Raw genomic sequence first — 11,685 nt, 5'->3', positions numbered from 1 at the left:
ACAATATGATTCTTATGCAATCTTGCTAGAATGGAAATTCAGAGTTGAAACTTGTCTAAGATCTTAAACCAAGCTTAGAGAATGATAAGAGAAAGAAGATATAGAAGAGAAGAGAAACTTGAATTTGATATGATTGTTCCATTTTTCTCCTTCATTCTTCATCCATCTATTGAAGAACTCATCTCTCTAATCCCTCGTCAATTGAAAAATGAATCTCCATCATACAATTGAAATAAACTTAAATGAGGCCCAAAATGATGAATAAAAACCACTCAAATTCCATCAAAAGAACCACCACAATACCTCAAAAAACCTCTAATAAAATCCCCTCTAGAAATGACACAACAATAAAAGGATAATACATAGAGGAAGCCCACCAAATTTGGAGAATATCCAAATTGCAGATGCCTCAAAAGAAGCTCCAAAATAACACCAAAATATCTTTGAAATAGGTTACTTGTATTTGTTGTTGTGATGCTCCTACTATAAAAAAAACACTTTTACAAGTTAAAACAATACAACAAACATTTACATCATTCTATTTAGTGTTGTGCCCTTTTTTTTTTCTACATTATAATTTTTGCACTTTAATACATAGTTTCATTCTAACTTTATGTGCATACATTATCCTTTAAATTAATTTTGCAAGACCCTTTACTTTATTTCTCTAGTCTTCATATTTTAAAGTTTTTATTTAAATTTATCTCATTTTCCTTACTTTAGTACTTTTGCAGGCTCCACTATTCATATTTATATAGTCCCCATGAATGTTTACCATTTATTCTTCTGAAGGCTCCTTAATGTTTATTTTATATAATAAAACATTCCTCCTCAATTATTTGCAAGTGAAGTCCTTGGAAATGACCATTAAATACTTGAAATTTCTCAACATTGGGCTTGCCCTCAAACTCTACAACTTGGTCAACCTCCCAGTCAAGGCCAGTAGACTACCATGTAGTAGACCCTAATTAGCCTAATCACTTGCTTGGACACCTTGTCAGACCTCCACCTCACTTCCTTGTATAGTCACCATAACTACTTGGTTGACCTACCATGTGACACATTTTGAGTGGATTTTGGATCCATATCATCACCACCTCATAGTTATTTCATCTAGCCACCCTTGATAGGTTGTGCAATCTCATATTCTCATATTTGTTTATGTCTAAGCACTTTGGATTGTGACAATACGATAGACATCTAATACTGCTCGATAGTTAATGAGGGCCCCATAATCCACCATCAGACTCATTTCTTAATCCACCTCATCACAACTTGGTTAGCCATGTCATTTCCCAGTCGGGCTAACACTCCTACACATTTTTTAATTTCATTCTTGTATCTGATGTCAGCACAGTCTTACCAAGCTTACATCAACGTGATATTGTGACACATGTCCATCTAGTCCACTTGGGTATCTAAATCTATGTGCTATGTGACATGTTCCTATTCATCATTGGATGCCACATCATATCCAAAATAGTCACAATGTCATGCCATGTCATCATAGTATAAATTGCCATCGTTTCTCCATGTGAACACATTCCTTCAAAATATTGTTACTTAAGTGCCAAGTTGCTCCTCTAGTTTGGCAAGTCCTAGGTGCATAGATGCTTCATTGTAAAAAGGACAAAGCCTTTGACAAGTTATTAGTAGAGCGCTCCATAGTAAAAATGTTTATAAATTCCATGTCTCAACCAATGTAGGAAAAAACCTCTCTATATCCTACACATGAAAGCGTCCTCAAAACACATTTTTCACCCTTAATATTTCCAAACATGCATGGAAACAAAATCACTTTACACCCCATGGATGTCATTTTTGCCTACTCATATGAAATACCATGCCCCCAAAAATTAGATAATAGTGAACTCAAAAAGGAAATGCAGGCCCCTTGATTTGGCCAGTGTGGATCATAAAATGACCCCATCTACTTGAAATGATGGTTAAACAAATGGTGATACCTTGAGATCCATGGAAATATCAAGGATTTCTCATGTGGAAACCATTTTCCATTTTAATTACACTTGGATGTCATTCTTATCTCAAGTTGTCCTCTACATTGGAAATGTAGGCCATACAGTGAGTATGGATTAAGATATCCTTGCACTCCAATTTAGAATCACCCTTTCCTTATGCCAACTTGGCACTATGTCAATGACACCCATGTGCATATAAAAAAGGCATCTCTCCTATTAAAACACATATCCCCTTCTTTTCAAAGTGGTGCTAGAGAATTTGTAAAAAATAATGCCCCAAAAAGAAAAGGACCCCTCTGCACTAACATAGATGTGGCCCCAATGCAATAGTAACCATTGTCATGGAATATCCTTGCAAAATCTAAGGACGTAAATCCCTTTTCATTTTTACACTAAAAGGTGAAGTGTATGAGAATGAGTGTTGTTCCTATGCCCTCGACACTTGCTCCATTCAAATAAAGCTTGCATATAATGATGTAGTTATTTCAAAATAAGGTGGCCTACAACTAACACAGAAATTAACTTGGAACCTCTATAAAACTATGATATATTGTGGAGAGCAATTGGAGAATGGAAGCTACAAGCTACAAGCTTAAAATGGAAGCTTCAAAGCTTACATGCGGGGGAGGAGATTCATATGCTCATATATTTTCTACTTGCTTCTATATGCTCCTTCTAGCACTTCTAATCACTTGGAGGATTCAATCGGCTTGGATTCTTGGAAGAATTGCGAATGATGGAGAAGGAAGGGATTTTCTATGAACTTCTGGGGCATGGCAAATTAGCATCAGTGTCCAGGTGCACTTGTGATATTTTCATATTCCTTTTGCACTCTTTATCTTCTTGTCTTCATCATATCTATTTTATGTGTCTGAATACTCTCTGTGATTGAACCTACTATTTAAAATTGGAATCTAGATGTTTTATTTGGATGAGAAAAAAACAATAGAAAAACCCTCGTTCCAAATGAGAAAGAAATTAGATTTTAATCGAGTTTGGGTTCGAATTTATATTAAATTAGAAAGACAAGATTTGGAATTAAAATAGAAATTTTATGGTAAAAATTTGAATGATTAGATGTAATCTTTCTATCAATTATATTTTTAGATGCATATGAACAAACCCTTTTATGGTTAAATTTAGAGAACAATTATTTTAACAGGAAATTCTTAATTCATCACAAACTGCCCTGTCGCTGCCCTTTGGATAGACTCGAACTCAGTCATTCATAACTTTTTATTGAGATTGAATTTATTCGATCGCTCTGGTCAGAATTAGCGCAACTTGGCCCTCTCCAACATATTTCAATTTCAGCCCGATCCAATAGTTCATTAGGGAGATATGACCATCGTACTGAAACTGTTTTATTCAAAGACAGATATTTCTCTATTTTCCATAACCAAGAGTTCTTTATGCTTAAACTTCACAAAAATAATATATCAAGCATGAAATGCATTAAAGATATTATTGCAATCTTCCCTTATTAGAATCTTATTAATATGCATTAGTTTTATATGGTTTATTATCTAATCTAATTAAATCAAATTTAATTAAGATTAATTAATAGTAGAAGAAGTGTAATTAATTACTAGTCAATCTAAGTAAATGGATGAGAGAAAATTAAAAGAAAAGAGATTTTAATTGTAGTGCCTGCCCCTAAGTCGCATTCCTAATATCATTGCCAAACTCTTTTAGGCCAATTTATGTTTGATGATTAGTATTATTATTTTAGAGATTATCAGATGTTGGTTTACACTCAGTTTATTATATGATGAGATTACTTGGTACTCTATATTTCATGCATGTATGATGATTATTCAATATTTTCAGTTATCGATGATGATTAGTTAGATGGTTTATTATCACACGTGCTTTCTTATGGATACTTACCCCATACTGCATGTGTATGGTGTGCGTGTTTGTTTTATTTATGTATGGTGTTTCTGATGTGGGTAAGGAAGGGAGTCGTAGTCACCTGCTAGTCGGGATCTACACGATGCACCACTTCTTGCCATTGTCTATTTAGCTTAGAATATTGTGTTTGTACATGCGTGGATTTTATGCAGGTTGCAGGTATCGGGTATCGACTTCCCTAAATTGTCAGGATGAGCGAACCCTATTGCACTGTCTCAATGGTAAGAGAGGGGAGATAAACTCTTAAGTCCAAATCCTAAATCTTTTAGCCAATTGTCCTAATTGAATAATTAGGACAAGTATCTGAGTTAAGTACCCTCCGAATGCATCAAATGATGTAATTTCGTGATTATAACCCTTTTGTTTGATTTGGTATGTATTTTTCTATGTTGGGTTTTTGTATGTTGTTATATGAGTCCTTGATGTGTTTTCTATTAATTAAGGTCTAATTAAAAAGATTAATTAAAGATTTAATTTAATAGAGAATTAATATGATATCTTTAATATTTAATTAATTGAGAAATTAATTAAATAAAAGAATTAAATTTGAAAATTAAAGTTCAAAGATAAATTTAGAACAGGATAATAATTATTTAATTTAATAATAATATATTTGGAGTTCATCTTTAAATAAATGCTAAATATTATTGTTATTTAAATTAATTAAATATGTTATCAATTAAGTTCTAAAATAAATTTAAAAGTTGAAAGATATTAAATTATTAAGAATTCTAGATCGCATGATCTAAGCATGAGTTTAAATTTGAGAATTAAATTAAAAGATTAAATAATAAAAATTAATAACGTTATTTTAATTTCATAAAGTGCACATGAGATTAAAGTAATAAATTAATTTAAAATAGAAGTCAAGTGGAATATTAAATAAAGTTATTTAATAAATCAACTTAATGTGCATGAAAGTTGAATGCAAAATAAAAGAAAAGATAATAAAGGTTAATTGGAGAGTTAACTTAGTTGAGTAAAGAGTCTTCTCGGGTGAAGGCACAATTAAGTGCCTCGATTTGAGGAGAAAACTCTTTTTCACAACTTGGGGGTTCATTTTTTTTAGGGGATAGAAAATTTGGACAGGAATTTGGACTGGGAATTTTGGGGAGACAGAGAATTTTGGAGAGACAACTTTTAGAAGCGAATTTCAGAGGAGCGAATTTTCGGGGTTTTCATATTAGCATCAGAATCAGGTAGGGTCTTGTGCTTTGATCACTGGTTAAATTATGCAATTTGAGATTCCTGTTTTCTTCGTGAGTGTTTAAAAAAAATCAAGTCTCTGGGTTCCATTGCATGAATCTCTTGTTCTTTGGTTCTGTATCTACGATAGGGTATTGTTAAATTATGCTTAGAAGAAAAATAAATTTAAATTAGGAACCCTCATCTTCTAGCTTAAAGAAGACACAATTGGATTGGGAAGGGTTCGAATATTTAAAAATAAATAAATAAATAAATAAATAAATTTAAAAAAAAAAAAAAAAAATATATATATATATAGTTTAATAAATTATAAATTCTTATTAATTACATAAATAAATAAACTTTAAAAAAAAAAAATAATAAATAAATTTATGGGAGGGGGCGGGAATACCCACACCCCCCCTGTACCGTTCCGGCAGCTCTGCCGTCCCTGCCGCAGAGTACTGCGGCAGCGGCAGTACAGAGTACTGCCGGTGGCCGTAGTCCTCTGTGGCAGGCCGCAGGCGGCCTTTTGGATTAAGCCGGCAGGCTTATAAAAAAATATGCATTTTTTTTTTAATAATTCGATTTTTTTTTTAAGGTTATTCATAAAAAGGTTTTATGAATATTTAAAATTTTTATTAATAAATTTTAATATGTTTTTATTTAATAATGTTTTAATAATAATCTTTATTAATATTTAATAATTAAATATTAATGCATTTAATATAGTTTTTTTTGTAAGTATTAATTTATTAATAATTTTTGGGTAAATATTAATAAATTAGTAATTAATGAAGATATTAAAATAAGTAATTAGAACAGTAATTATTGATTAATTTAATTAAAATTAGTTTAATTAAATTTAATTAATAATGAAAATTGTAATAGAACCGTAGATTTATATAAGATTGATTTTTAGTTAAATTGAAATTTCTTATTTAAAATAATAGGTCATTATTTCAATAATTAAATAAATAATACCTTCTAATCATATTGATTAATTGACTTAGAATCAAAAGTAAAGTAATTGTACAATTTTGTTCGAATATCTATATGAATTATATTTATATGATAATTATGAGACGAATGGGTTAACGTATAGGTTAAACTGTGAACTTATTTTCGTGAAAACATACATTAAATTAGAAACAAAAATATTACACTTAATCTGATTACATATGTTCAAATCAATCTAGCAGTGAGAATATGAACTATATTGTTTTGTTATACTGTCTATGCTTTTTTTTTTTTTTTTTTTGGGGTTGTTCTAGTATTGACCAGTTTAGGTTGTTACCAGAGGCTCGGGGATTATGTGAATGTGATGTTATGTTGTTTTGATCTCGATCTTTTAAACCCAACCCTGGTGATGTGTTGATATGCTCTATGACATGTCTGTGATTACTGTTTGTTATTGCTTTCCAATTTCCTAATGTGAAGCTGAAGTGTATGTATATAAGATACCTAACTTAACCATTTTTGAGTCTCGATCAGTTATACTTAGGTTACTTCCAGTCGCTTTGAGAGGACTGAAGTGTATGATTTGTTCTTGATGATGTCTTTGTGTGACATGTTTTGACTTGACCATTTCGGAGTCTTCGATCAGTATTGTGATTTATTTTGGGATACTTTCTGGTTGCTCATTAGAGGACCATTGGGTATTGTGATTTATCATTGATGCCTTCAGGTGCTGATAGAGAACTGTTGTGATCATATGATTATTATTTGATGCTTGTCAGTTGCTCATGAGAACTGATGTGATTATTGTGGCTTATCTTTTGTGAAGTTTTCAGTCGCTTGTATAAGACTGAGGCAATTTTATTTTGATTCTTTGATTTGTGATTTCATGGACCTAGGGTAGGTTATCTATGTGTAGTGTCGAGAAGTGGCTTGCAATGGGGATCGGGGCCCTAAGAGGCTGCCTGGAGTAACCCATTGTAAGTTGTTTTAATAAGTGAAAATATCTACACTAAATGGGGATTAAAATGAACCTAATAAGATAATTGTATGTTCTCTCCCATGCCTTGAGTGCTAGTACAGACTAGGATGGGGTAGAGAGAACGCTTGGTTACGACCTTGCACTCCATAGTATGCCTCGTCAGTACGAGAGGATACTAGTGGCCGCGGGGATCAGTAGGGACCCGGGATTCTTAAGGGATTGCTCGAGTAACTTCTACGTGACTTTTGCGATGACACTTTCCAGCTTGCATAGTAGATTCCTACGTGTCTTTGTGGTGCCTCTGGGTCTAGATGTCTATCTATGTTGAAACCCTTGAGTTAGTATACTTTTAGGATTTCCAAACTTAGAGAGTACTTGTGTTTTGTGTTTTGATACCTTGTTTGGGACTTGAGACTATCTCCTTAGCGCGGTGGGAGTGGACCATTTAGGTTCCACGTGGTCGGGTGGTAGTGCTTTTTACTCTTACCATTGAGATCCGTTCCATGGTCACCGTGGCTGGAGTGTTCGTGATTGGCATTTACCTTCACTATGTTCTTGGATTATTATGATGGATAGTTAGATTTTATGATAGATGTTTTATCATTATGAATGTATGGATGTATCATGTATAGTGAATAGTTTCATATATTTTTACTGTACTTTGTATCATGGATTCGTGGAGGTTGATGCATTTCTATTTTTACGTATGTATATTCTTTTAAGCCTTTCATACCCTGTGACTTGTACAGTGGATGACTGAGCATTCCGAATTAATTTGCCAAGAGGCATTCGAAACAAATGTGTATTATGGACATTGGACTTCTGATTATTCTTTCATATGTAGGTGGTAGTTGTTAGACTTAGAATTTAATTAAATTTAAAAGTAACTCAACGTCTTGGGATCCTTAAGAAATGTAACTTGCAATGTATATTGGTCGATGATTACATGTTATTGCTTCCGCTACTATGTGTTTGATGTGTATTTTATACATTCTTACTTTAAAAAAAAAATGTTTAGCAAACTTAGTGAAACTTTAGGGTAATTCTTTTGGATCCCTTGGCAGGGCGTTACATTAATATAGTTTATATAGTGAACTTTTTATAATGTATATTGGATACTATTTAATATATATTAAACAATTTTAGAGTTGTTTAATGAAAATGATAATGTTAAGAATTTGGAGATTATTCATGTTAAAATCTACAATGAGTCTTATTGGTTTGTGATAGGGATCTCTTTCAAACAACGTTTATATAGACAAAATATTATTAGAACAATTAGAAAATAGAGTCTAATAGTTAATTTTAATATTGATTAAATAATTGTGAGATGATAATTTATATTGGATTAAGATTGAATCATTATGTTATTAGTTAAATATGCCTATTGATATACCTTAATGATGTTAAGGGTTAGTCAAATATTAACTAATGAAGTCATGTAAAGATTCTCTAGATCGAATAATAACAGTTTTGATCAGTTTATTATTTATTAATGTTTGTTGGGTCTAACAAACTATTAATAAATAATGGTGTAAATAGTTCGATTAGATTTAATCTAGTGGAGATTATCTAATGATTAAAGTTTTGTAAAAGATATTAGTTTTTGGTTTGAAGTATGATTGATTAATATTCATTGAGTTGTCAATATAATTATATTATGCGATTGAGATTTATCTTGAAATGACTATCATTAATACGAATTAATTAAAGAAACATTAGTATTAATAAAGAATGATGAATGTGATCTATTAATAAGATTCTCAATATAGTTTGTCATTAAATATTAGCAATTTATTATTATTGAACTATGAACATGAATATTTGTGTATGACTGACTTTTAGTTATTAATCAACTAATATTCATTGGGTTGATGGTATGGTTGTGCAATTATTAATTAAATCAATTAACTAGAGTTAATTGGATTTAATTAATAATTATGTTATGTAATAAAGATTTAATTGGTATAATTCTTTTAATGAAATTATAAATTATCTATATTGAAGTTGATAAGTCTTATTCTAATAACTTGAATAATGACTTGAATATTTTAACAGTTATTAGTGACAATTTAATAATGATTATAATTAAGAGGCTTAAGTGTTAGAGATACTTAATTGAGTTTTAACCATTAAAATGTTAATGAATCATGGAATTGTGCACCTAAGTTAATTGGTAGATTAAATTGATCATTTTAATAAAGTTATAATTTCTTATTCAAAGAATGATAATTGGTCCTCTTATAATATAATGAATAATGATCCTTTGATTATGTTGAAATGTAGAAGTAACATTAAGGAGAAGTTGATCAATTAGTACTATGGATCTTAGCGAATAAAGAAAATGATTTAATGAGTAAATATTTATCCTTAAGTTATTCTTAGAATGTAATTCTTAATAATGGAAGGGTAATGCTATCGGTGAACAATTGGGTTGACTTGTAGGTCAAATGATGAAACTTAAAACACTTGAAATATACTTGCAAACAGAAAACTGGAAACCCCTACACATTATTCAACTATGTGAATTTAGTAAACCAAAACATGTGTTTGCATCGTATATTTTATATGCTTCTTATTTTTGGATTTTGGGTTGACTAGTGTTGACCAGTCCTAGGTTGTTACCAGAGGCTCGAGGGTTATGAGATGTGATGGCATGTTGATCTTATTTGGTCTTGATCTTTATAAGCCCAACCATGGTAATGTGACCGTATGCTCTATGAAATTTTTGTATTCATGTGTGAAGCTGAGAGGTATGTGTATGAGACACTTGAGCTAATCATTTTTGAGTCATCGATTAGTTATCCTTGGATTATTTTCTAGTCGCCATGATGGGACTGAAATATGAATTTATTTCTTGATGATGTCATGTTGTGAAATGTTTGACTCAACTATTTTGGAGTCTTCGATCAGTATGATTTTGAGATATTCTTGGTTGCTTGTTGAGAACCATTTATCTTGAGATATATTTTGGTTATTAAGAACTAGTTGATACTTATGATTATGAGTGATGCCTTCAGTTGCCAATAGAGAACTGTTGTGGTCATGATTTTCTATAGATGCTTTTTTAGATGCTCATGGAGATTTGATGATTCTTATCTTGGAGATTTGATGATTCTTAATATGGATATTTGATGCTTTTATGCATATTTGATGATTTTATTATGAATTATTTTTTGTGATTTTGAGATTTATGATTCCATGAGCTTAGGGTAGGTAATCTACTTGTAGTGTCGAGAAGTGGTTTGCAATGGGGGCCAGAGCCCTAAGTGGCTGCTAGGGTAACTCATTGTAAGTTTGGTTAATAAGTGATAACATTTACACACTAAATGAGGATTAAATGAACTTAAAAAAATAATTGCTTTGATGTTCTCGCCCATGCCTTGAGTGTTTGTACAGGCTAGGATGAGAGTAGTGAGAATGCATGGTTGCGACTGTGCATTCCGTAGTATGCCTCGTCAGTATGAGAGGATACTAGTGGCCGCATGAGATCAGTATGGACCCGTGGAGTTTAGCTAACTACTAGGGTAACTTGTACGTGATAATTGCGATGACACTTTTTCGCTTGCAAAGTAGGTTTCCTATATATCTTTGTGTGCCTCTAGGAATTAGATGTTGATTTTGTGTGATTGGAACCTTTGAGTTAGTATACTTTTAGGATTCCTGGACTTAGAGAGTACTTTGGTTGTGATTGATATCCTGTTTGGGACTTGAGATTATCTCCTCAGTACGGTGGGAATGGACCACTTAGGTTCCACGCGGTCGGGTGGTAGTGTATTTTCACTCTTATGATTTGAGATTCGTCTGAGACACCGTGGTTGGAGTATTTTTGGTTGGTATTTATTCTTCATTATGTTCTTGGAGCATTATGAAAGATAAAATACCTTATGATGGATGAATTTACTGGTATGTTTCTTATATTGCTGATTTGCATATGTTAGTTGATGATTTATTATGCTTTACTTTGCATGTTAGTAGGATGTTTTAGGAGTGACATTCCTATTATGTTAATACCGATGATCTCTTCGGTGCTTTGGAATGTTACACACAGAAGGATGGCTATGATCCACAATGGTCTAATGATGCTATTTACGGTTGGGAGGAACCGTGCACTTAGTTATTTATGTTTGTGATATATGGTTATCTTTTGTGATGGATGTTTATATCTTTTGTGATGATGTATCATGTATGATATGTGGTTTCATTTATGTTATTGCATCATAGATTAATATTAGATGATGATGATGTACTTTATTTACTTGGATGTTTATTCTTTTAAGCTTTTCATACCCTGTGATATGTACAGTGGATGATTGAGCTAAACTAAAATATAATTACAAAATGACACTTATATATTGCTTAAGTACATTGGATGTATCATTGTTATTTCATAAAGATGGGATGTTAGATGAATAGTTAATTTAGATGTGATACAACATTAAGAGATCTTTAAAGAATGTAGACTGTTATGTATATATGTTATGTTTATTTTCATTTGAATTGTTGCTATTGCTTTCGCAAAATGTTATGAATGGTTTTATCTTTCATGTTTTAAAAAAAAATTGTTTGGCAAACTTAGTAAAATTCTTTGGATCCCTTGGCGGGGCATTACATTTGGTATCAGAGCCCGAGTTTCAACATTGGGAGCTCTGGGTATATTGTTATGTC

Source organism: Cupressus sempervirens, chromosome 6 (genome assembly GCF_028749045.1).
Source record: "Cupressus sempervirens isolate cs-2001-9-10 chromosome 6, ASM2874904v1, whole genome shotgun sequence".
Lineage (NCBI taxonomy): Eukaryota > Viridiplantae > Streptophyta > Pinopsida > Cupressales > Cupressaceae > Cupressus > Cupressus sempervirens.
The sequence above is the reverse complement of the archived record's forward strand: the minus strand, read 5'-3'. Positions refer to the sequence as shown.